Raw genomic sequence first — 9,254 nt, 5'->3', positions numbered from 1 at the left:
CTGACTGCATGATCTAGTTGAATTGTAAAGTGCCTTGAAATGACGTGTTGGGACAGCATTATAAGAATAAACTGAATTGAACTTTTGATTATTGTCAATAGTATTATTTTGATGGCCTTGAAAATATTGGGAGGTTTAGCTTTGAACCCTTCTTTCTCATTCTTCGTCTTTGAAAGTTGCCCTTTATAGTCTGTATTTATACACTTTCTTTAATATGTTATTAGTGTGGGGATTTATTTGGCACAAAAAGCAGGTAAAAAAATTGTTTTTGGGCCCCAACCTGGTCTGGTAAGTATGGTAAGGCCTGTAGTCATTTAATCCAGAGAAGGATTATTTTGAGTAATTTAGAAAACTGGTGAAGTCCATAAACCAGACTTAGTGGGCAACACTGGCTTATTTTGGTGTATATGGGTTTCATAAAGCAGGCTTTCTCTGAGTCTGACTTGGTTACTATGACAATTGAACCTGTGAAGGTGGCCTTGTAGGGACCAGTTTAGAGCAGACTAAAGCCCCATTTACACTACGCTTTTGAAACCATGCCGAGAAAGGTCCAAAAGGTCACATGGTCACTAATCTGCTGTACAATATTTGGTGCTTTAAGTTTAACTTGCATTACAGTATTAATGTATTATGATTTATTGAATTGATGTAATTACAGAAACACAATTAAAAAAAAATCAGATTTTTTTTTATTATTTTTATTTTGAGGATTTGAAGAAAAAAAAAAAGAATCTGCAAAATAGGACTCCTGTAATTTCAAACCTTGACATGGAAATAAAATGCACTCCTTTTCAAACCACAGTAACAATACAATCCTCTTCCCAACCTTACAGTGGTAACAGTGCAATAAAACGCAGCCTGCAACAGCAGCCTTTTGACAAGGTAAGAAGACTATTTAAACAAAATAAGCCAATATAATATTATTACAGTCCACCCACTGTTTTTTTCCCCAACAGCCTCCTCCTGGCACCGTGCCGCACTGAAACGTGCGTCGCAGGCTGATGCAAATCTTTGTTGAAAGAAATGTTTAAATTTATTGTTTAAATGTATTTACTATAAAAATTTTCACAGCAATAGAAAACATAAAGTGTGTTTGTTTCTTCTCCTACTCGCTATTAAAAAGAAATAAACAAACAAAAATCCATCATTTTCCATTTTACTTGCTTTGAAAAAAGCCCAGTGAGACGCAGGGGGCGCTAAAGAGCAACGGGTTGCCAACCCCCAAGCTACGAACAGTGAGCTGTATGGTTCCTAGCAACTTTAGCATAAGAAACTCCTGACATTTGTAGCCGTTGCAAGGAGCTATAGGGTTGCCCAAAATCTTTTTTTCTTACTGAATCGATTGACACAGCCCACCTAACAAAGTTTAACAAAAATATTTATGTGGACATAATTGTTGGTACCCCTTTCATTTACTGAATCATTTTAAGACACAAATTCTTGAAACAATCCTGGACAAAAATTAAGGTACCCCTAGAAAAGACTGAAAATATAGTGACAAAAGGTACATTAATTAGCATCAGAGGTGTCTACAATCTTGCAATCAGTCAGCTGGCCTAGACATGGTGCTACAGGTAGTGGCTATGCGTGTTTGATGTCATGGTATGTACCACACTCAACATGGAACAGCAAAAGTGAAGGAAAGAGTTTTCGCAAAAGATTTTAGAATTAGGATGTTAAAGGTAAAAGCTTTAAGACCATCTCCAAGCAGTTCCTGGGACCACAGATGCACATATTATTCAGAAATTTAAGATCCATGGGACTATAGCAAAAATCAATATACGGAGGAGGAAAACTGATGACAAATCAAAGATAGATATTGGGAGTGGCAACAAAAGAGCCTTGAAAAAACTTCAAGCTTAAGGATCAGATGGCTCCATTTGTCATTGTTTAAGTCAATAACTTAATAGGAGACTAACAAGGGAGACATCGTTGTTGAAAACAAATAATAAAAAGCCATGGTAGAATCAGGTAAACTGCATGTTGACAGGCCAAAACATCTCTGGAATAATGTCCTATTGACGCATGTGAGAAAAATTTAACTTTTGCCAAGACATATCAGCTCTACATTCACAGATGGAAAACAAATTAAGCATATTGTTGTGATTCTATAGTTAAATTCTATTCCCAGCCTGCTGGGAATTTATGTTTCTGATACTTTAAGATGTTTATTGCCCTCCCCTGTAGGGGTGGTAAAATATCTTATTTAATCAGATATTATTTCAGCTGTTATATACTGTTTATGACACACAGTCCTACTAACTGTGTGTTAGAACAATAGATGAAAGAGTGATTCGAGCTCTAATCATGGTCAAACAGTTATTTCTGCACATACATGGAATAAATTCACCACAACTTCTGTTCAAAATATAAGATTTTATTAACAAAAATGATTCAGCTCCACATCAAACGTATTTCAGTTTAACACTCTTAACTAAGACTAGTAAAACTCAACTAAACTAAACTAACTACTATGTACAAAGAGGAAGGGGAAAACGGTTGAAAAACATATTACAGTTTAAGATGGATTCTGTGTTTGAAACCAAAGTTTATCTGGAAGAATTTGGGATGTGATCAAATTAGCTTTTCACTAATTTTAAAGAAATTGGAATGTTTTCAGACCAATTCACAATGCAAATCCATGAGGTGAATAAAACATTATTTGGCCAAATAATGTTCTATTGAATGATTTGCTTAATCAAGAACCAATAACCTTTAGCTAAATGATTCTTTACCCTCTTTGAAATAGCTAGCAGCGAATAGACATCAGGATTCCACTAAATGACTCTTGGTCATACTTGGTAATGGAAATGTAATGAGCATCTGAGGAACACATGAACACTAATGTTACATCAGTGTTTAAATCCCTAGTGAATAAAGCTTGTCTAAGCTTTAGCAACAGCTCAACACATATTCCTGTAGCATAGCGTAGCATGCAGTCCATTCTTTAGCATCAATTAGCGTTGTCTTTACTCAGCAGTAAACACACAATATGATTAGCATCATCAAAAGACACATTGCTTGTTCTGTCCCTAATCATGCCAGACCTGCAAACCTTTTTCCATGTCCATTTGGAAAGCTTGAGTTTCATCCAGTTTTGCAGCTCTGCAGTCAGGGACTCATTGTCTCAGTCTCACAGCAGTTGTCCTCTCAGTCTCACACCAGGGCATGCTCCTCATCCAGTTTGGCTCTGTAAGTTCTGAAACTCAACAGAAATGTGTTGCAAAAGTTCTGTTTGCAGCAATTAGGTTCTGAAGAGTTCTGACTCATCCTTGATGGTTCTGGGGATCTGGTTCCCCTGGGGCCCGCATCTCCACTGTGGGCCACAGTGGGCCCCAGCTTTGAGCGCAGGAGCAGAAGGGACCAGGAGAGAGGTGCTGCAGCAGAAGAGCAAAAGAGAGAGCCAAAAGAGGCAGAATCCTGCGTGCTCTGTGGTTTTCTCTGACTTCACAGGGAGGGGGTAGGTTTTCACACCTCTGGTGGCTCCCATGTGACTTGCTGGTGGCTGCTTTTGCTGAAAAAGGGGGGGCTGCAGAATTCCCCCAGCTGTTATCCACCAAAGCTGCGTTCTCTCCTCTGGTCATCCTATCAGGATGAAATATGGACACTGCTTCCCAATGTCCAAAAAGTATGATCATGGCATATGGCACAACAATATTAAGAACATTTTCCCCAGTTTGAAACATGAAGGATATTGATATGTTCTGGGGCTACTTTGCTTAATAGCTGCGGGGGAAAATTAAATCTCAAGACTATCAAGAGATTCTAAACAGAAATGAACCAGTGTAGAGCGTTGGCGCAGGAAAGAACTTTGCACTGCTCCAGTGATCTGCAGTAGATCTGTGTAAAGTTGGGGGCGAGTTGGTCAATACAGACTTTCACACAAGACGGTGACACACCATCAGGGCCAGGAGACCTTCCAGAGGGGATGTGAGCGTAGCAATCAGGGGAGGTTACGTTTTGAGGATGTTGTGGAAGTGGAGGAGTGGCGTGGCCGTGAGCTTCTCAAACCTACTATAGGAAAACTAAATAGCATGTAAGGCATTTACAATAGACCAAATTCATTCCATATTGACACGTGATACAACAATGAGCATCACTCTTTAATGATATCAGATTCGCAGCCCCGGTAGCTGATCTAATTATGTAACAATCTTGGTTCTGTTTGTTTTCTCTAAGTTTTCAGTTTCAAGTTTATCCAGGTTTTTCTTTGTTTTCTAGCTTTATTTGTGTATTCTGGATTTATTAAAGTTTCTTAGGTTTTTCTTTGCTTGTCTTCTGTTGCCCCCTTGTTTTCTTTTCCCTTGGCTTCCTCGTCAGCTCTACTCACACCTGCTCCTTATCAGCTCGTTAGTCCTGCCTTTGTTCAGTCAGCCATGAATACACCCCCTCTGCAGTCCCTCAGTGCTGGTTCCTTTTCTTTCTTCGTCTTACCCTGGCTCCTCATGATTGTTTTCCCCTGATGTCCCCATGTTTCTGGTTTGTGTTTAATTTTTATGTTGGATTTTTGGATTCCTGTTTTGTTACCTGTTATAATTAATTGAATCTTCAAAGAACTCACCCCTGCCTCTCAGCCCCCACATTTGGGTCCTCACAAAAACCTAATTAATAAACCAAATCATAAACCAAATCTTGACAAATTACTCACTTCATTCACCTGTCGTACCCTCCCCGCTCTCTAATTATCATTGAACTTATCCACCTGCTCATGCTACTTTATATACGGTTCAGCCCAGCTATGGGGCCTGATCATTATCCGTGTTAGCTATTCGTGTTTGTTTTTGAGTTTTAGTTAAGTCCCTGGTTTATGTCCTGACTCTTGGGGGGCCTGTGTGTCGAGATGATGTTAGTGTCGTCTCCTGATCGTGTCCCGGCTCTTCTCCGCTGAGCACGTTCGGTTTTGGCTTGTCGTGTAGGGAGAGTCAGTTTTAATTCCTGTGATCCTGGCTCCTGGGTGGAGCCAGTTTAAAGTTCTGCAGTTCTCCTGTTACCATGTCTTGTCTCTGTACCTCTCAATCACTGTGCCCACCTGTCTCCATCTGAGCATAACTGTCTGAGGTTGCTGCTTGACTCATAACCTTTAACTCCAAACCTGTCTGAGCTCTCTGTGGTCAGTTACTGTGTGGATTGGAATCCCTGATCCGATCCACACGGACTCCTGGAACTGAGAACGGTCCGGTTCTGAACTGTTTCCCTGAGCTGGATTGGTCTCCTGCTGATTACTGGTTCTGTTTCGTCGGGTTTGCTCTGGACGGCTCAGCGCCGCATCTCATTTGCGGTCCATCTGTTGGATTATGCCTCACCCGAAAGGATGAACTGAACTGTTAAACCAGGTAATTGACTCACATGGATATTCAACTTCTGTCAGAATATCATGGTCATTTACATGTGTTTCTCCCACAACCAGAGTGCCAGTGATGGGCAATGCTCCGCCTTCCCCCTGCAACTGCCTCAGGTCCGCTGATCCACAGCAGACCTGTCATACACACGCCGCTTCCTTTTTAAAAGATATAAATATAAAAAATATAACCGCGGATGTCTGAGGGACAGTGATTCGCCTACATGTTATGAATGCTGGCGTACCATAAAGAATAAATTATGAACAATTAAGTTTGTGCCTTCAAGTCGTTGCCCATAGGAAGACGTTACTTAGATATAACCTAACAGAATATCTTCACAACGGCTCCAAATGACACAAAGCTTATATGGGTGAGTAGAACATAATGTAATAACGTAAAATCAAGGGCCAAATGTAAAAAAAAAACGGCGTTCCCCTTTAAGAAATTTATTGGGGTCCTTGTTAGTAGGAGAGGAAAATGGGACACGTTAATATTTCTTTGTTCACACTCGTAAGGATTTCTATAGAAAATATATTTTATTGTGGGGAAACGAGTAATGTATTCAATCTCATACTATTGGGTGAACAAACCTCACCATAAGGCTGCTTTTGTTTTAAAGATAATAATACACAAATAAGAGGCCAGCCACCAAGTTAAATTAGCTACTATCTCCTGTTTGCCTGTTTTTCAACAAACAGCTCTATGGGATCCTCTTGATAGTCCCGTATTTTACTTTGCATGAGTAAAACAGAATGCCTGTAGCTGTCTTTAGATCCTAATTAAAATATGTTTGTTGCCAAGTTTTTTATATGTAACCACAATACAGGTTTGCACCTTCAGTTTCAGACCTGCTTCATTTCAGGGTGATTGATATATTAAAATATGTTGGCTTCAGTCATAAACTAAAGAACATTCTTCGGAGAATAGTCCAACAGTCAAACTAAAGCAACTATTGATTAAGACACATTTTGATAGGTCAAAATATGTCAGATATGATCCTTATTGCTTATGAGATAGGCTGTAACTATTGATATATGTTTAGATGTTTCTCATATATTAGTGATTTACAACCAATGAATGGTGAGTTTGGGATAAGGATTCAAACAAGACCAAAAAATATCTAATTATTGCGCCTTGCTTGTGATGAACACCTCAACTGCAAGACATTAGTAAGCCCACATGGGGGAGCTGTAGGATTGATTTCTGTATCTCTCTTTTTTTTGTATTCAGAGAGTGTCTGTGACAGAAAAAATGGGAAGGGAATTCTTATCGGTACTAGCACCTCTATCAAACGTTGAAAGTATTATAACAAGCATTATATTTACCCTAATAATCAATGATAGACATTAGGGTAAATATAATGCTTGTTAATGGTAAACATTGTTTAGTGCATTTCTATTTATGTTCAAATCATTTAAATCGAATCTGAACAAGAAATTTAAATTAATGTTTACTATTCACTTTTTATGTGATACACATTTGTTAGTATTTCTGAAATTGATTTAATTATTGTTATTATTTGATCATTTCTGAAATTGGAATTGATTTATTTATTATTATTTGTTCCTTTGATTTATTCATTTTATTTGTTAATTCTATTTATTTATTTTATTTGTTAATATTATTATTGTCTGAAATAAAAAAATAAAAAAATACTCAAATATTTTAATGAAGAGTTTAGACCCAGATTAAAAGATAATATATATTTTTAAAATTATAACAGTTGAAGGTTTAATTATAGTATTGATAAGCACGAAGATAACTGCTGTATACACAGGAAAAATATGCAAAATCCAATGCTTCCTAGGTGGAACATACCTGTTGAACTATGCTGTAGGTTAACAGCTCTACATTCTTATTTTTATTAGCAGATTCTCACGAAGATTTATCCAGCAGATGTGATTTCAAACAAAGTTCAAAAAAGAAACGTTAAAGAAAATAAAACGTGGTTTAAAACATTATGTCTTTCAAATGAAAGGCATTCCTCAGTTAAAAATAATTATGGGAGAAGTTTTAAACTTTTCTGGAGAGGATTTGCAGCATGGTACACAGGAGAATAGATATTGCTCAGATCAAGCGCCGCTGTCCTGTAAGTGATGATTAGTCTGTCAAATAAATTTTCTGGAAAATGTGCTTCATGGTTTCAATGTTAGGTTGTTTGCTCAACAGCAGCGTCCAAGGCCTCCTACTACAAAAGCTAGCAAAACCCTGCCAGATTGTCTTATCCGGCATATGAAGCCTCCCAATGTCATGATTCTTTTTGATTTTTCAGTTATACTTTGATTTATGTCTTTCTGTGTTTTCTAGTTTATTAGTTTCATTTCCATTTTTTGTTATTCTAGTTATTTTTTATTGTAATTGAGTTCTTAGATATTGTTTGTCCTCTGCTCCCCTCTGGTGTCAGTCTCTTTTTCCTCAGCTCCCTTCTAGACTCCTCTGTCCACACCTGCTCCAAATCTGCTAATTAGCCTGGTCTTTGTTCAGTCTCTCATTTATACACCTCACATCCAGTCACCCTTCGCTGGTTACTTATTTATGTTGTTAGTTGTTTCTTTGGCTCCCCACCAGAATTTTCTGTGATGTTTTCTGTTTTTTGGTTCTTTGTATTTTGTATTTTCTTAATGTCTGCTTCAGTTTTTATAATTAAACCAACAAGAGCTAATCTCTGTTTCACTCATCTCTGTTTTTGGGTCCTTAAGCAACCTCACCCACCTAGTTGACACCCAATCCCATTTTCTATAGAAGGGTCTATGGCTGGTTTCTCTATGGCTACCTCATTACCCTTTCCTGTTTCTGATTCACTTAGTTTAGATCTGTTATTTGCATCAACGATTTCTTGCTAGTAGCTGTTTTTGTCTTTATGTCTGAGCCTCATTATACAAGAATATGTCCATCCCTTTGCTTCTAAAGTACGGATAAACTGCCACAGCCTCCTGGCCTCCCAAGACAGCTGGTTTTGCTTTCAGTGACGTAGTATAGAGTTGCTTGTATGCTTGTCTACCTGCTACTTGGCTGGAACTCGTACTTGCCGCTGTTTAGCTTTGGGAAAAGAATATGCCACATGAACACAGCCCTGCAGATTGTCAAGGCTTAGATCCTAGACGTACAAATCAAATGGACTGATTGGAAATCTAGGAAGTGTTGCCTGAATTGACATTTTATTGTTTTATTTCCATATTGTCACGGATTATTGTGATGCTTGTATATTAATTTTGTAATAAGGCTGTTTTCTGACAGGTGAGAGAAAAGTTCCTGTAGGAGCCATAAATTATTATATGTACATGTCGTGCTCCTCTGTTTTGTTTTTTTTTCTCTCTGTCTAGGTGTAAGTGTATGACCATGTGATGTCGGTGAACACAGTCACCGGCATCTATGGGTGGCACCTTGGGTGTGGTGTCATTGATTTGGTTTGTGTGCCCACCTGGGTTCAACGTTTTGACCCGGAGTACGGCGGCTGGGTGAGTTTGGGGAGAAACTCTCTGTTGAGAGTCTTATACACCATCATGTACGCGCTGTTTGCTGTAGCCATGCACAGCACATCAATGTAAGTATAGCTTTGGATAAGAATGTGAGAGGGGAAAATAAAAGGACATCATAGCATATAATGGTTCAGCGTGCTGCGTCATCAGTTTCTCATACCCATTGTCTTAGCCGGCCGCGGCGTTTGAATTAAAATTTGAGTTTACCCGCCGCAATAGTTCCTGCTTCAGAAGTATGAGTACAAGGATGTCACTCTCCGAGGGCGGCACTGCGTTAGAAGGAGGTGAGGCAATGCAACAAGACTTGGTGGAATATGTTTTATTGGTGCTGCAGTTCACCAATACACCGACACCCATTTTCCTCACTGCCAAGCACAGCAGCTTGCTTTAGCTTTTGGCCACTCCCACTCCACACCAGGTGAAGGGGTGACAAAAC

Source organism: Cyprinodon tularosa, unplaced genomic scaffold, assembly GCF_016077235.1.
Source record: "Cyprinodon tularosa strain WSP-4 unplaced genomic scaffold, ASM1607723v1 ctg1037, whole genome shotgun sequence".
In the NCBI taxonomy this organism is placed as follows: domain Eukaryota; kingdom Metazoa; phylum Chordata; class Actinopteri; order Cyprinodontiformes; family Cyprinodontidae; genus Cyprinodon; species Cyprinodon tularosa.
The sequence above is the reverse complement of the archived record's forward strand: the minus strand, read 5'-3'. Positions refer to the sequence as shown.